Source organism: Mastigoproctus giganteus, chromosome 7 (genome assembly GCF_048544385.1).
Source record: "Mastigoproctus giganteus isolate SK-2022 chromosome 7, ASM4854438v1, whole genome shotgun sequence".
NCBI classification, from domain to species: domain Eukaryota; kingdom Metazoa; phylum Arthropoda; class Arachnida; order Uropygi; family Thelyphonidae; genus Mastigoproctus; species Mastigoproctus giganteus.
In genome coordinates, this window is record NC_143581.1 from 79,478,600 (window position 1) to 79,495,708 (window position 17,109).

A 17,109-nucleotide genomic window follows, 5' to 3' on the forward strand; every position below is an offset into this window, starting at 1 on the left:
ATTCTGGGTAGTGGAATATGAAAAGGACCTGGAGGTAGTTGTGCAGTCAGATATGAATTTCTCTGATCAGTGCAGACAGGCTGCCAGGACAGCTCATGCCGTTTTGTCAATGATACACAGAAACTTTGTTAGCAGAGATAAGGAGGCGATATCCCATTGTACAAGGAAAAGGTTAGGCCGCATCTTGAGTACTGAATATCTGGAGGCCTCATTTTAGAAAAGATGCAGAGAAGGGCAAAGAGAAAGGATTCAGTTCTGTAAATCGCAGCATCTGTATTTTTTTTTTTTTTTTTTTTTTGATTTGGTAGTTGTTGGCGCATCGGCTTCTGTGGCCATATTGCACCTCCCAAAGTTTTTGCAGTACTTTGATCCAAGCCCGAGGCGGGAATCGAACCCGCGACCTTTGGGTTGCCGGGCAGGTACTTTACCCACTCGGCTAGCCCGGTCCGCCGCAGCATCTGTAGACTAAGCACCTGCATGAATTGAGCAAGCTCAGTGCTGATGGTAGTCTTCCTTTTACTCAGACTACACACGTGAGGGGGGGGGAATAAATTCAAATTGAGGAAGGATGGTTGCAGGATAAATGTGCCCAAGTTTGCCTTCAGCCAAGCGGGTGGTCGATTTTGGAACAAACTTCCATATGTTGTTGTGGAGGTGGGTAATTTGAATAAATTCAAAGAACTACACAAATTACTGAAGAGGAAGGACAGATGATGTGGGAAAGGGTTTATTTATTTTTATTTTATTTTGGCTGAGTGCTTGCTTTCTTGCATTTGCCACTACAAGTACTAATGCTATACTAAGTTGTTCCTCATTTGGATACCCTTTTGCAGCACAGTTGGTATAATCACCGTCCTCTCCACACCGGGTAGAAAACACATGAGTTCGAATAACCTCAATAATGTGAGGAATTTTTATGGGCCTTTTTTGGCTGTCTCTGGAGAAGATAGCATGGTTTTTATCCCCCAGAACATAGCAAGTCGACCACAGAACTCGCAATTTACAGATATACGGTGCAATAATGCATAAGTACTGATGCACCTAAAACCCTGCAACAACCAACTAAGCGGACTACCCCGTATTTTGACGCTTTCAACACTCTTTGTCTTTTTTATTTTTATTATTATTTTTCTTATTTTAGTGCGGTCTCTACTGGGACACAGTATTTGAAGTGCATTATACAGTGTGGTTATGAGCTCACAATCTCTATAAGCACAAGACAGAATACACGTTATCTATTAAAAAGGCAGTTTAAACAATAACGTCAGCACCTCACACAAGACTGCAGATGCAACATTTCGTTGTACTCTCTCCTAGCAAGCAATATTTGGCGATTTATGGCTACTTGTGGTGTGAAAACTGCCCAGGCATCATTACCAGGTAAATATTCTGAAAATACTTTTTTAAAAGACATGAATAGTGTCTTCATTAAAACATTCACCCTACAGCCAGTAGGGTGAATGTAAAGGACCTTGAATGTAGGATGAATTATCAGAACGCTTAGCAGCAAAATTTTCACATTTATATGATAATACTATAAGCATTCTAACCTAAAAGGCCAACTGAGACAGTTGCAATTGCGAAATAAAATATTTTTTATTCAAGAAAATTAATAGAGTGTTGGCCAAAATGACTGTTTCAATTCGTCATGGAATACTTCCTGCTACTTTCTGGTAGAAAGGTGGTGGTATTGTGCTCCATTCTTCCTATAAAGTATTCGCAACCTCCACTAACGAAGAAGGCCGTCTTGGCCTTTCCCTAATGTTGCGTTACAATCCATCCCAAAGATGTTTAACTGGTTTGAAAGGCCAAAAATCACAGGCCTTTCTTTGTGGGGCATTGTCGTGTTGAAAGATGCAAGGGCCACGTCCATAAAATTTTCACAAGTAGGGTACCCAGAACTGTCCAGAACTTCAGTGTAAGATGCAGTATTCATGGTTCCATGCACTACGATTAGGTCCAATAGTCGCAGTACATAGAACTCTCTAGTTCAGACCACCTCACAGCCAAGGCATCACACTTAGATAATAAGCGCTCTCCAAGCATCTTCCTATACCCAAACACGCCCAGAAGAGCAGGTAGCGTGACTCATTGCTCCACAGAATTTTCATTGACCTACAATCCAGGTTTGGTGTGCCTTGTACTATGCAAATCGATGATGTGTTATCTGTTTTTATTATCAAAAGTCTGTGAGCTGTAGCTGTTCAGTGGAAATTCATAGCATGCAGATCGCTACATGTCGTGAAAACATTTACAGGTTTGCCTGTGGTTGCTTGCAATTCCAAATTCGGATTCTCTAGGGTCTCATGGCGAGATGGAATAATCAGCCCCTTTCGACCAGGTAGCCCTATTCTACCCCTACTTTGGTCGTCTCTTAGACTATGTTACCCTTGGTCTTCCTTTTTTTTTTTTTTTTTTTTTAAACATGTTGCCAAATATCGATTTAGGAATGTTTCATTTTCTCCACATGACATCCCATGGCGAAACTTCAAAAATTCTGGGCTCAAATATACTTTTTTAGCCACCCTAGACTAAAAATAAACCCATCAACACACAGAGTCCAATGTTTCTAATGTGGTGTACTGATACAGAAGTATTATACAGCATACACAACGGGATAAGCATAACTATTAATGTGTGTGTGTGTGCATGGTGGGCATTTAATAATGCCATACCACTGCTTGTTTCGATCGAATGAATGTAGGATATAAATATTATACTTTTCTTTATATATTCATTTTATGATTTGTGTCATTTGGATATGCAATGCACTGTACCATGAAGTCAATAGAAATGTTAAAGTGTGATCATCAAATATTGTTACTTCTGTGCTAGCTAGAGAAATGATCATGGAAAATCTCTAGAAATTCATCATCTGTTAAACGGAATTCTGGGGAAGACGGGGACATACTTGTATATAGTTGCACAAGCTTTGTATAAGTGCCTATACATTTTTTTCATCCCAAACATTGTTCACTTGAGTGCGATTTGAAGGTTTGATTCCCGACATCTGCTGTGTTGTAATGAAATAATGCACCCGCTGCTAGACTAGACCGAGGATATCATATGTAAATACACATAGCTCCACAAATATCTAAAGAGTTGCGAAATGTTTATTATTTGGAGCTTTCTACAATGGATGCCACCGGTAATTCAAGTTCCGAGACTAAATGCTAACGACTACAGCTTCCTGAAAAATGACATTTACACCTTACATCTCGGTTTATTCTTAAGTTAGAGACGCAGTTCTACTATTTTTGGCACAGATAGCCCTAATATCCGTTATTTTAAAATTATCCTCTAACTGAGGTGTAGGGATAGATTTAAGTAAGCCATGTCTTGGGCCCTTTTCAAGTGCTTTGGCTTAAGAGTCTGGTCCAGCCATGCTAAGGCGTTACTATTGACGATGGAGTGCCGTTTACACAATATTCGGCAGTTGTCGCTATTACGCTATTTTTTTTTAAGTTTACAGCGTTATAATATATAGTATGAAAAACGTCTCGATGAGAATCGTTCTAAGAAGCCTTTTGTTATTGCTCATATTGCATACAGATCTCTCGTCAAATTTGTTTTACATAACACGAACATGACGTTTGTGTTCTGTCGCCTGACTTTCTCAAATAACATTTGGGGCCCAAACTAAATGGGGAATTCGACAAGATGAATTATGTCGTGATTTACTCAACTATAAATCTAATCTTAATCAAAACGTTTCTGGTTAGAGCATATAATATGTGGAACAATAATTAATTACTTTTTTGTACTAGACGAGGGATGTCCCGAGTTGAGCAATTTCTAATAAATTGAAAGGTGATTTAAAAATACCCAAGCTGATTCACAAACTGTTATGTTGCTGTATTAGACACACGCTAGGTCTAATAATTACATTCGTATCTCCTAAACTATATAAATATCATTATTAGCGATCAGACATTAGGTCACAGTCCTGATAACGGATAAATCATCTTAACAGATCTCGATTGTATTTGCAAGCTACAGAATATCATTACTATAATCATTACTATTTAAAGATTTTACTCTCTATGTTTAGTTACTTTCCGCATCTTAGGCATCAGCGTACATCATTCGGTCCTGTTATCGTTTCTTCAGGGGAAAAAATCCAACTGTAGTCAGCATGTTCCTACATGGCAGGGTCATAGAAATCACTCCGTTGCGCTCTTCCATATTGTGCTGGATCAAGTTCTGTGATTTTAATTCACGTTTCTGGTTATATTCTAGTTGGTTGACTAGTGTGATTTCTTGGTTGATCGGAGAGCCCAATTTTCGGGAGAGCTGTGTCATTTAATCAATCGATAACCCCATTCCTTTTTCTCTCATAAGTAATAAGATCTGAGCCCTGAACGGCAGGATGTCGAAGGAAGTGCTTGACAGTCACTAGACGTTGGCCGTTCATCTTATGGCCTTGGAAATTCTTGACCAAGCGGGACTAGCGTGCGAGCCACCAATCTCGCTGTACTCCTGCCGAAACTGCACTGCACCTCTGCAGTTTCGGCAGGACTACAGAAGGGAAGTTCAGGGAAATCAACAGATGATTTTTTTAAATTGTCCATTCTTCGTACACGCCATTTTCCATTTCCATCCATGCGAATTCAGTTATATAAAATCACATAATTATCATGCAGTGAGGAACATTACGCAAAAAAAAAATTAAAAAAAAATAGTACAATCCCGACCTACTCTTGACAGTATATAAGGGTAATTTTGATGCCTATGTACGTACGAAGTATATGGGTATACATCATTTCTCTGTACCTATTTGTCAATATATATATCATGAATGACTGGTACGTTGCATTTATATATAAACCAAATAACTCACGTAAATGAAGTCAATAAATCTCTCTAGAAATTCCTGTATGTTAGCGTGTAAATGAGACTGTAGGCAGGGTTTAATGTTGAATTCCAAGGCCCATTATACGAAGTCACATTGCAAAATATCTGAGGCACTGTGGATTCGGAAGGCGATATTATCGAGAACTTTATCCAAAAGTGATCTGCATCACTTACCAAATCTATTATTGCAATGTTTCCCAACATGTGGTCCGCGAACTTAACAATAAGACAGAATTTTTTTTTTTTTTCGGTAGGCAAAAATTACATTAACAGTGACAGGAAATACAGCAATGACTATAGAAATCTAACGAGTACACATCATTATGTTTAAAAATATATTTATTAATATATTTGCGCGCATATAATATTTTTTCCGTGGCCTCTGCCTCAAATATAAGTGGTTGGGAAGTACTGCACTATTGCTTTAAGATTTTGTTTCTGACTGTAGTATTATACAATTAAATATGTAGTTTCCGTCAACTAACCAAAGGGTGTACAGCAGATAAATATGAATAATTAATTAAAATATATTCAGACCAATTCCTAGTAAAGCGATAGAGTATATTTGTTCAGATTTATATCACAACATATGATTGAAAAGTTTTTCTCTAATGTCCTAGCGAGTTTAATCTGCTCCTACGTATAAATTTCATAGAGAATATACACATTTGGAAAGACTGGGGTTCGAATCAATCCTGTCGATATGATGCTAGGAATATATCGTCTTTCCAAGCGCAACTGAGCTAGCCAGTCTTCTTAGAAAGTGATGAAGGATTTTTTCCATCCAAAACAGCCTTAGAATTACTTGCAATTTAAAGACACAGTGGAGCTAATTCAAAACAACACATTACCAATCCCTCGCCAAAACTATTGGCATATTTTTTTAAGGTAGCCACGATCTTGAAGAGTGTTCTCTCTGAATATGAATCAAAATAAATATACAAATCATCTACTATTTTAATTCTTATGGCTATTCCAACCGAAAAAAAAATATACTCCTATTTTCAATTGAGAATCCGGCTATAAAAATATCCAAACTAACCAAATCAGTATCGGTCTAATATACAGACAATATTTACACAGAATGAAACCAAAGTCATTGACTATTCTATACACTAATAGAAAAGCAAAGATTTATATTACATTAATGAGCTCTATGAAAGTTTAGACTTTAAACGACACTGTAATTTTCGTTGATCGAATATTAGACAGGGAGAACTTTGCTATTGCATTTCTTTCATTTAATCGGCTGCAACATGACCCTCCAGTGGTTAGCATCAAGTGAAGAGTGGGTTATCCGACGGGCGAGTTACAGATAAGAGTATTCCGGTTACTCCAGAGGTTGAAGAGATCATATAAGTATGCACTTACAGAGGTAAACTTAAAAAAATTATTAAATGATAGAACAGCGTGCAACCCAGGACTAATACAAAGACATCTGCTTGGCATATTGATAGCCGACTGCTTGATAATTCCATCTATCCAATGATTGTTAGGCCACCTAACACACAACTTCGAAAAGAAGACCCTGTCTTTATAAGAAAGGAAACAACAGAGCCTTAGCAAAAGCAACAACCGTCGCTGATAACTGGTTACCACGAAACCCTTTGGGTAACCTATAAACAAGAGAGCCTGTAAGAAACTGATATTCTTAACCTAACAATTTCTGCTTGCCCAGACTCGTCGGTACGTTCCGCGCATGACAAATTACTGTTATTTTTTATCCAAAGGAAGTACTTTATACACAAGGTCTGTCTTCGTTTGTGAGCACAGCTATACCATTTATTTACAAGTTGAGTTTCAGAGATGCGGCACCGGATTTTACGATATCTGGCAATAAGACTACCCTATCATTAGGAATAAGACGGGCACATATAATAGGGAATACACCGTAGACAGGCCGGCCTACGTTAATACTTGTTATTTTTTTGCAAGCTAAGGATTAACAAGAGTACAAAATGGCAAAAGGTTATGTAGTCAGAGAAGGGAATATGGTTCTCTCTATACAAAATAACATAATTCTAATAGGTTAGCATCGGAAATTCGACGATGCTATTTAAAAAGACAACGGACACACGCGAATTATTATAATGCCCTCCGCGACCTGCCACTATATTTTAGCAGACATTTTGGTGCTTTTCCTTCAAAGCCCAACTTACGTATACCCACAATACTTCACGGGGTTACCTACGGAAGCGGTGTGACCCTTCCCGTATCGCAACCAAGTAAACGTAAAAATTAAAAGAAAAAAAAATACATCTTACATTGGCTTCTCTGAAACTGACGTTTTGCGCCTACATGTCTCGAGCAGACCGCAGCGTCTCACACCACCGCTACGAACAACAGAAAAGGTCATTTCAGCTGCATGTCGGGAGGTAATGCGTCTTCTGTACGGAAAGGACTGGTGCGTAGGATGACACTTGGGTGATGGCTGAAATTTTTCCTTCGTATCTTCGGCAAGCATTCACCATGCTTAATTAGAAGTGGCTGTTGCCTTCTTTATGTGTAAGATTCGGCCGGCAAATAACGTTCCATGCCAACGTTAGATTTGGCCAGCTCGTGCCATCGAAAGCTATTCTTCGCAGCGAGGTAATCGCTCTGGAGACCGCCGAGTTTTTCCGATGGCGGGCGTGCGAAGCGGAGATGTTTGTGCTGCCATTACAGTTTCCAGGCAACGGGGAACCCTCGGTCGCTTAGAGAACGCTGGAGGATTTTAACAACGTTCTGGGGGTTGTGGTATCATGGTAAGGCATCAGTTTCTAGATTCCTGTCGTTTTTGTATCTAAATGTGTGTGTGTTTGCAAGGCAACCTGCATTTGTCTCTGTCTACATCGAATGTATTTCGACCTCCGTTAAAGTTATGAAAAGTCATAACCTTTCTGTTAGAGGTTCTATTACAAACTAAGACAGATTACTCAATTACCAAAATGGCTCGTGACATATTCTAGTTAGTACGTACCTCGTTCTGTTCATGTCTCCTTTTCAATTAAAAAATGTCTGCTTCTCAAATATTACTGGTTTTTATAGATTAAATAAAACGTCTAATAATATAATGTTATTTAATATTTATTGGCCGCGCTGCCAAAGGTTATGAAACTATGCGACAGTTAAGTAAGGATTAGAATCACGAGTGTATTTTTTACAATGCCCTATCAAACTGTTTGTTGTGATGTGCCAGTGAGCGAGAAGAATGCAATAATGTGAAAAGCCTTGTCCAAGAATGAATAACTTTTTCAGTTTTCAGCACGGTACTCTGCAGTTTGTTTTATGTTAATTGTAATGTCACGAAAATTACAACAGTGATGGTATTTGGTGAGGATATCTTAATACACCTAAGCTTTTAAGATCGAAGAGCACAAAAGAATCATGTTTCTTTAAGAGTTCCTTACTTAAATGTGTACGTTCTGAGTATTCCTTACTCCATCTCCTTAATTTAGTTAGCTTGATAGCTGCATCAAGCTAAAAACTGTGAAGCAGAACATAAAGTTATAAGACTGCTGTAATGTTGTTGCTGTTCTGGAATTACTACGATCATCAAAATTAGGTATTTTCCTATTCTACTTATTGCTAAACTGAAATGCAAGCATTATTATACATCATGAATGCATTGATGTGTGCACTAAACGGATTTCAGTGCACACATCAGTAAAGCTAAGCTAATGTCTTATATGTGTATCACTTATTTGGTTTTGCATTGTATACAAATGTAATGAAAGGTTCTTTGGGATAAATCGATGTGGGTCTATTGTACGTGTCTGAGAACGCTTCCTAACAGATATGCAGGGGACTTATATTTTGGTCTACGGTAACGGCAAATAACACAACATTCTTTTTAAATTCGCATAAGCATCGCTGCACTTCATGAAGGCCTAAAATAAAATCAGATCAACGTGCGAAATGAAACAAAATAGATCTTTCCTTAATAATAGTAAAAATCGAAATTATAACTGAACTCACTGCGTAGGTAAGCACTGGGTCAAAAACAAAAATAACATTATATTTGCTTTATTTAGTTCCTAAACTACTAGGTATACCTACTAATCATTGAAGAAAATAAAAACTGATTTTTGTCTTTAAATGAGCAACAAGTGCTTTTGTCGCCTTATTCAAAAATTAGAATTATAAATGAAGCTTTAGTTCATTACACAGGCAAAGAATATAAATGAGCTCTCGCTCGCTCGGAGTTAAATAAAAACTAGTTACTTAATTCACTGGACTTGACAAAGTAGAAGTGATATTAAAAACGAATGCTTTTGCTATATCCCACCGATAAAACTAATAGTAAGGCTAGCAGAAGCGCGTCTGTATTTTGTAATATTATTAAACCGAGTGAATTAAATAACTAGTTTTCAATTAAAGCACAACAGTGAGCAATATGTAATCTCATACATATTGCTTGCCTGAGTATCAAGCTCCAGATCCTTCACTACTAATTTTAATTTTTACTAATAGTGTGAAACAAAATATCTTTTTCTTCAAGAAGTGATGATGTTCACCTGAAATAAAGAAATGTTCTGAAAAACGGTATCTTTTATTTGGCCTACTGTCACAAGTCAAAATTTAAATCCTCTGCATCTTTTACGTGCACTTATATGTATATATGTGATCTGATTTTCAAGTTAGGTAAAGCTGTAAAAATAGAGAGGCGGTTGGATATCATCCGATAAATGTTACATTTTATTTTCTAATTCTAGAATAAACGATAAAAGCCATACGAGTTGGCCATTCTTTTAGCTATCACAGCATCATAAATGCTCTGATAAGATTTAGGAGTCGATCACTAATTTTTTTTTTTTGTCAGCCGTTTATATTTAGACATTTTGCAGATTTTCGACCACAGATTTTCAAAGGGAATAAGTCCGGCTAAACGTTTTTCCTTATTCGCGAAAAGATGTTTCAACAGTCTTTGAACTAGTACATGGTTACGTCACGAAATTGTTCTAATATTAATTGAGCCACCATTGCAATGAATTTTTTCACCGGTGTGTATTCAGATACCGCAACTGCAGCTTCTTGGGAGGAAATTTTCTCCCCATAGGACGCTGCTCATTTGGAGAGGTTTCGATTCGAATCCCGTTTTAGAGACTAAAGAATTGTTAAAGGTCTCTTCAACAGTAAGCCTGAGATTAGCTTATTGCAGACTTGGGCCTTTTCTCCGTGAGTTATTCCGGGTTTTCCTTCCCGAAAAACACGCAAATTAGCCTGTGAACGCACTGTATACTGGCGCAAAATGGCTCGCTTAAAATCTGATGCGGCATGAAACTACATTGATTGCTAGAAGTCTGAAAGTAGTGATTTCTTTATCGGTTTACACCTGAATCCTTCTATAACACAGGAGTGCAGTTACACTGTTTAATAAGTTCGAATTCAGCTTCTGTTGCATTAAGATGTCTCAGAATTGTCATCACGGTCGTCGCTTTTTTTCTCGGTATTATAATTTTACAGATGGAAAGAATGGTCGCCCGTTATTTATATCTGTATATTTCCTCAACTGCTAGTTACTTGCTTGACATTATTTAGTGGTTTGGGGGGGGGGGGGGGGGGAAATCACCATTCTGCCTTCATAAATGTAATCTTGCACCGCTTTTCGGGGATCAATTAGCAATCTTTTCGATGCATATTAATTTACGAACTCTTGTGCTACAATCTGGATACTGCTTACTAGTATCAAAGTTGAGACAAGACTTTCTGCCACAGGCCTTATAATTTCTTAGTCTAAGGAGAAATTTCACCATTTAGATTTCCGTTTTCATTGGGAAAATATTTTAAATTTACAACTTCTAAGGTGGGAAATGGTGGGCTCGTAAGTTGCAGAAGAGGAAGAACCATAAATAATTTATTACATCATCTACTTCAGCCTCGTCTTTTTTCGAATATTAAAACTATAGAAACATTAAAAAAAATATATAAATTGCACAAAAAGAAGGTAAGGCAACATCGACGCTTGTCAGCTTTCTTATAGATTTTTAGAGCTTCGTTTCCGGTATTCTAATTGGGGAACTGATGATGATAACTTTTTATTCGTTAGCTTCCTTCGCATACTAGTGCGGCCTGTAAGCCCTTATGCGTTTGAGATCTCTATATTATACGATTTCCCTGGCTGTGGACTATTCTCTCAGAGCTCGAGGTGACTCCCTTACGTAACTGGGTACTATGCTGAGAAATGATTTCTCAGCATAGTTAGTGCCGAGCAGAGCACGGATTCCACTGTGGAATTCCTGCTCGGAAGCACAAAATATCCTTTTGAAGTAATCTCCCAGCTTGTCTTCAGAAACAGGAAAGATACATTACAAAATGGAACGAGGCATACATCGACAGCTTTTTTTTGGTTATAGAGAGGTATTGATTTTTGCTTCATTCAGAGAGCAAATAATTATAGTATCTTTTATTGCTATATGTATACAGAGACCATAAGTTCAGTTTTCTGTAATTCACCCTCAGCTTATAAAATATGGATGCAGATAGAGAGGTTCCCAACTGATGCTCCGCATGATTACAGAAAACCTCATTTAGATAAAAGCAAAGAGTGACAACTACTCTTTACGGGTGGCACAATCATGCCCATATATATACTTCAAACAATAGGAAAAGTCTGGGAACCTCTGCAGGTTTATTATACGTAGGCAATGGTCACTTTGTTATATTTATTCACAGGAAAATCTCTATATAAAACGTTAACTAAGAGCTCTTCAGCCAAACTTCTAGAGCGTGCGTTTGTGGGGGGAGGAATGAAAACGCCTTCTTGAAAGTTTGTTTGCCTATTAGTGCGAATTATTACCTTCGGGGGACCATTTACATGGCCTCCCTGCTGTCCTGACCTAAATCCTTATATTGCTTTTATGACGCCTAAAATTACTGCTTATGCAGGACTGAAGTTGTTTCAGGACGAATTACTTGTGCCACATAAGTTGTATTGAGAGGAATCATTTGTTCGTCTACGTGACGCATGCAGCTGGACTGAAAGTGAAGATTCTGAAAGCTTGCTTTAACATTTTGAAAAAAAAAAGGGAGGGTTTCCATATCACCCTCTATACTGTATTTATACACATGCAGGCAGGTGGTAATTGATAAATTCCACTAAACAGGATGAAGGTTTCTTCTAATTTGGTCAAAAGTATAACAGTGGAACTAGGAAATAGTGGTGTAATGAATAAAAGAATTTTATGTGCGTTTTAATAAGGCCGCCGTAGCCGAGTGGTCAAATTCGATGATACATTAGTAGACCCGTTTGTCTTGACCGTGATTCTAGCCCACGTGACTGCTAAAACACGGCGCTGTTTTGTATTCTTTTTATCTTTAAACCCCCTTTGATCCCATGTGGCCATCAGGAGAATAAACACAAATTTTATTTATATGTGCTTCATCAATCGGTGGCATGATCGTCGCTAGATGCTTCAGTATCAAGGCATCAGACAATTGCAGGTTATGTAAAAGTACACTCAGCTTTGTATTGATTATAAATCCATAGAAAATAAATAAAAGGGTATGGATTATTTACTGTGGTTAACCGACTGATACATGCAATACTGATGTAGAAATGAAATAAACTTCAAGAAAACCAAAATCTGATGGTATATCAAAACGTGTGAAGGCATAAAATGCAAAATAAAATTTTGGATTAATGAATCCTCTTATTTGTTTCGAGCTAATAAATAAAATGCAACCTTTCTCGCAACTGGCTTGGGATATGTTTTCTTAGTGAATGTTGCAGAATGTACTACCAGTTTTATTTAATCGGTAAAATTCCAAGGGAAATGGTTATTTTAACAGTTCCAGTGCTCCACCTGGGGAAAAATATCTCTAATCTGCATCCTAAAATGGCTTTTAAATACTCTTCAAATACACCTGCTATCTATTTTTATTCTAGCTTTCCATAAAGAAAACAGTCCTGATTTCAAAGAAAAGAATACTTCATTTAAAATAACACCGGAACACCTCAGAGAGTTAAAAGGAAACAAAACATTCTCGAGCAACTAGCTTAATCCCCATGATTTATGTTCTTTGTAATGAAACGGCACAGAAAGAGAGAATAAACTTGGCAAAGATGCGCTTTGTGTGGATTCGTGAAGTGTTGCAATGAAAACTTCATTACCAGGCACTATACACCAGGCCGGGGGAAGAAGATAAAACAGATAGCATTATTTTCCTAATCCTAACTAGTACATAGTGAAGAGTTCAAATGGGAAAAGAGTCTATTTGAGATGCGTGCAGATGAGGTCCAAAACTCTTCATACATCTCCGAGTCAAAATGGTCATCAAAGGCAATTTCTTTTATGGCGTGATCCGTTTTTGCGTGTTATAAAACAGAAAATAACATACGTTTTCTCTTTATATCACGTGACGTTGAAGAAAAGGTAAGGTAAATGTACAGAAAAAGTGAAACTTCAGTCATTTTTCAGCTTGGGCTTCTTAATCTAGAAATTATAATTTCACCCCATAGTATAACAGTAGTGGAGTGTTGATTATTCTTCATGTTTTTGAAACTTTGGAGCACGGATCAGCCATTCAGCGCACACGTAAGAATTGATAATGAGGACATACAGATCCTCATATGAGTAAGTTGGCTATCCACATAGTTCTTAGTTTCCAGTCGTAAACAAAAGGTATATATATTGTCAATATGGCGTAAAGATTAAGCCAGACGCCGATAGCGTCTTTCTAAAGATATATCCTAAAGTGACAATGCAAGGGTAGGCTTTTTGTTGCTAGGTAACTGTGGCTATAGAATGCGTTCTTGTCATCATCCAAGATTATTGGGTACAGTCAATATTAACTTGTTTATTGGATACTTATTAAGTTCGGCAACTCTAGTATGACGAAAACTTTGTTCTATGAGAGTCCGCAACAGTGAACACCTCTTGTAATCAACCTTTCTGTATTTCTGCAACAACATACACCATTCATATACAAAGTGTACCACTCGTTCATGTACAAAATGTAGAGAACTCATAAAATCGTAATATTTCCGTAATAAGCGTTTGGAAATACGCGAAACTCAAAAAGTTCTGAAATTTGGTAAAGCCACACCAAATTCCATCAAACCTCCAACGTGACCACGTCGATTGCTAAGAAATATTGTTGATAGTGAAAATAACCATACAGTGGTTATAATCAACATCCACAACGTTTCTTAACAACATGTAGGAGAGCAAACTCGGGAAATGTTCAAAGTTATCTGGCTACGATTAGTATTATTTTATTTATTTATTTTTTCATTACAGTTTCCCGTTTACAGTGTGTTAGACAACGTGTCAAAAGTACAGAATAAATATCAAAAAACACAAAACTTAAACAACTATACAGTGGTATGAATTTAGGTGCAATTTATTAAAATAATTTTCGCCATATTAAAATAAAATTAATAAAATCTTAACCTCATACAGAATACTATAAAAGGTGTTAAGCATCTTTAAATATTTTAATAAAAATCAGATCAAGTATATGAATGTGTAATAAATTAAGTAAATAAAATATCGGACTGAACCTACTATAGTAATTTCAAAACTTTAAATAAAAAATTAAATAGGAGTGATATATTACAAATCAAGGAAAAACTGATGCAATTATTGTTGATCACTTTATGAACATCAATTGTCCTCTAAGACGATAACTATAAATGACTATTGTTTATTCTATGATATTCCCGAATTTACCTAATTTAATCATGTCGGTCTGAATAACCGTGATTTTGGAAATCTATAAAACACAATTACAGGATCATACTGGACTTGCAAATTTCTTAAAGTTGACGAAAAATGTTAAAGTAAACGAAAAATAAATCCTATTTTCTTGTATGTCTGTTTGGTTATATTGTCCATATGTCGCAAAATTATCGGTAAATAAAACACCTCAATCGCTGAACTTTTTCAGTGTATGGAGAATTAATCGTGTACTTTGAAATGGGCTGATAATCTTAGGCGGATCCTTAAGAGTAACAGTTTTAAGTTCATCGAAGTTAATGCTTTGTTTGTTGAAAACCGATAGTGAATAAAGTTTATTTAAATAAATTTTAGAAAGAGTATATATTTAACCTTTCCTGTATAGAAGTAAACACCATCGGCATATAGCAGAAAATGTATGGTATTAAAATAAAAGCTGAATCATTGATATATATATCAAAAAGAATTGATCTAGAGAGGCTACCTGCTCATTATGCAACTGTGGCAGAAGCACTTTGCTTGGACAGATAAGTGGCCCATCGATGACACGTTTGCTTCCAGGTTTGCGATTAGCCCTTTTTTCGCCATGTCTTTATAAAACTAAAATAGCGTTGCATTAATAATAAAAAATGCCTATGAAAATTAAATTCGTGCTATACAGTATTCTGATTTTTAGGTCAAATTGGGTAAACTGCCACAAAGTATGTTATCATATACTGGTTGCTTTAGTTAAAACGTAATGGGGAATCGATATCCCTTATTTTTAGGTTTAACGTCTGGACTTTTTTTTTTTCGTTTTCGGCGGAAATTTTTGAATTTCATGTTAACGCTTGACTAATTATTACTGTCTAAATTTCACGATTTCTAAATTTAAATTTTACCCAATGGAACTCCTTTGACCGAGTGGTCATCCCGGAGTATAAACAGATAATTTTTTTATTTTATTTTAAGTTTAGATTAATTAAAAACGATATCGGTGTACTTTTGAATCAAACATAGACCAATTTAATTAGAAAAACAACCCCGAGTGCTTATAGCCTGAGTAGAAGCGATTCCAACTACTTTTACAAGCTAAACACCTACTGAATAGCGAGCATCACATATAACCGCTGTTCGTTATTTTTCCTCCTTCATATAAAATTGGTTTATGTTCGTTTCAGAGGTACGCCAATACCGTTTTTAAGCTCAATCGAGGGCTGTGAATAACTTTCCCATAGAGAAGAAAGCAGTTGATTAAGCAAATTTTTAAAAATTGCAAAATCTAAGTAGTAATACTAAGTCCAATTTTAACTTCAAATTCAAAAATGTTCAGCTGAAATACAACAACAAAACAAGGTCCAGATGACAGAGAGTCCAAATTTAAAAACAGCGAGTGAACCACTCGGTATATGGTATCTTAAGTAGAGTGTTAAGAATAGTTGGAGTCCTAAGGTGGCGTGGGATTCTGGAGCCTCCCTCTGCTACAAAATTTGGCGTTTTTAAATTCAAACAATAAATGAGTACATATAAACTTATGCATTGGATTAATATTTCATTACATACAATCACAGGCAATTACAAAAAAAAAAAGTTCCTATGACAATTTTGAAAGATGCATTTTAACATAGGCGCGCGCGTCAACGTGCCACTGTATCAATACAGCAATGGAAAATTTTTGATGTAAATGGTCCACGGTCAAGTGTATTACTTGATCAGCTTTTCATTTCTGATCCCATAGCATTAATATTTAGAAATTTACCTCGTGGCAACGGCACTCGTGGCTGTGATCTTAAGCAGCATACATTGCCAAAGGGAGAAGGGACGACATTATGCATATATGTAAAAGCGTGGCAACAAAAATTTCAATTTGTCCAGTGAAAACATAGGCGTACATAAATACGTAAAGCAAGGTGGAAAATTTTATTAAAATTCTATTCCCGTCATCATCTAGTATCCCCAGAAATTTGGTAGGGAATGGCAAATGCTCACTGCTCAATTCGTCAGTTCGCTTTGCTTGATAATGCAACCCCCCTCCTTGCTGATAATATTTGTTCTTATTGTACTTTTAAAAACTTGGCAATCCCAGTTCCTCGTGCACAGAAATAGAGAATGCTAATAAGTGCCTAATTCTTTTGTATAAGACAAATAAATACGGTGAATTTTAATTTTTTTTCTTTTAATAGAACTTTTTGTTAATTAGCTGCACAGGAGGAAACTTTCAGCAGTCCGCCACTTACAACCGCTGCCAATTCGGAACTGGATAAGTTGCCACACATCAAAACCATTAAGGTTCCGGACAACAACTGACGTGGCCTTGGGGAAAGCCTTGCCCGGGCCAAGGAAGAAAGGTGGATTGCCTCAGTGCGATTCACCTCCGCCTACTGTAGCTGCAGAGAGCGAGAGCCAATAGTTGTTTTCTAATTCCTGGGTGACATCATACGGAAATGTTTACAGTAATCGCTACGGATATTAAAATTAGTTGGAGCTTTCAGGTCAGCTGTGTAGGTGATTACTGTTTCTATGATAATGTTTCTGGAGAGAGTAAAAAAAAGTAGCGGTGTAAATGTATTCGGATGAATATATCCTCACCGGCTACATGTTGGGAAGTCTGAAGGCC

At 36.8% G+C, this 17,109-nt stretch overlaps 2 long non-coding RNA genes across 4 annotated transcripts in view; one reads left to right on the forward strand and one right to left on the reverse strand.

The window, feature by feature from the left end:
- The window catches only part of LOC150083017 (uncharacterized), a 109,758-nt gene extending 102,571 nt beyond the window's left edge, over positions 1–7,187 (reverse strand). Inside the window, exon 1 of the long non-coding RNA XR_016547153.1 lies at positions 7,119–7,187. This is a non-coding gene — a long non-coding RNA (uncharacterized LOC150083017). The remainder of the gene's footprint in view (positions 1–7,118) is intronic.
- Positions 1–17,109, forward strand: part of LOC150083016 (uncharacterized) — a 256,002-nt gene that overhangs the window by 165,507 nt on the left and 73,386 nt on the right. Inside the window, exon 1 of one of the 3 annotated variants that reach the window (XR_016547150.1) lies at positions 7,228–7,598. The exons of the other annotated variants lie outside the window; for them this stretch is intronic. This is a non-coding gene — a long non-coding RNA (uncharacterized LOC150083016). Of the gene's footprint in view, positions 1–7,227; positions 7,599–17,109 lie in introns of those variants that run through there. 3 annotated transcript variants of the gene reach the window in all.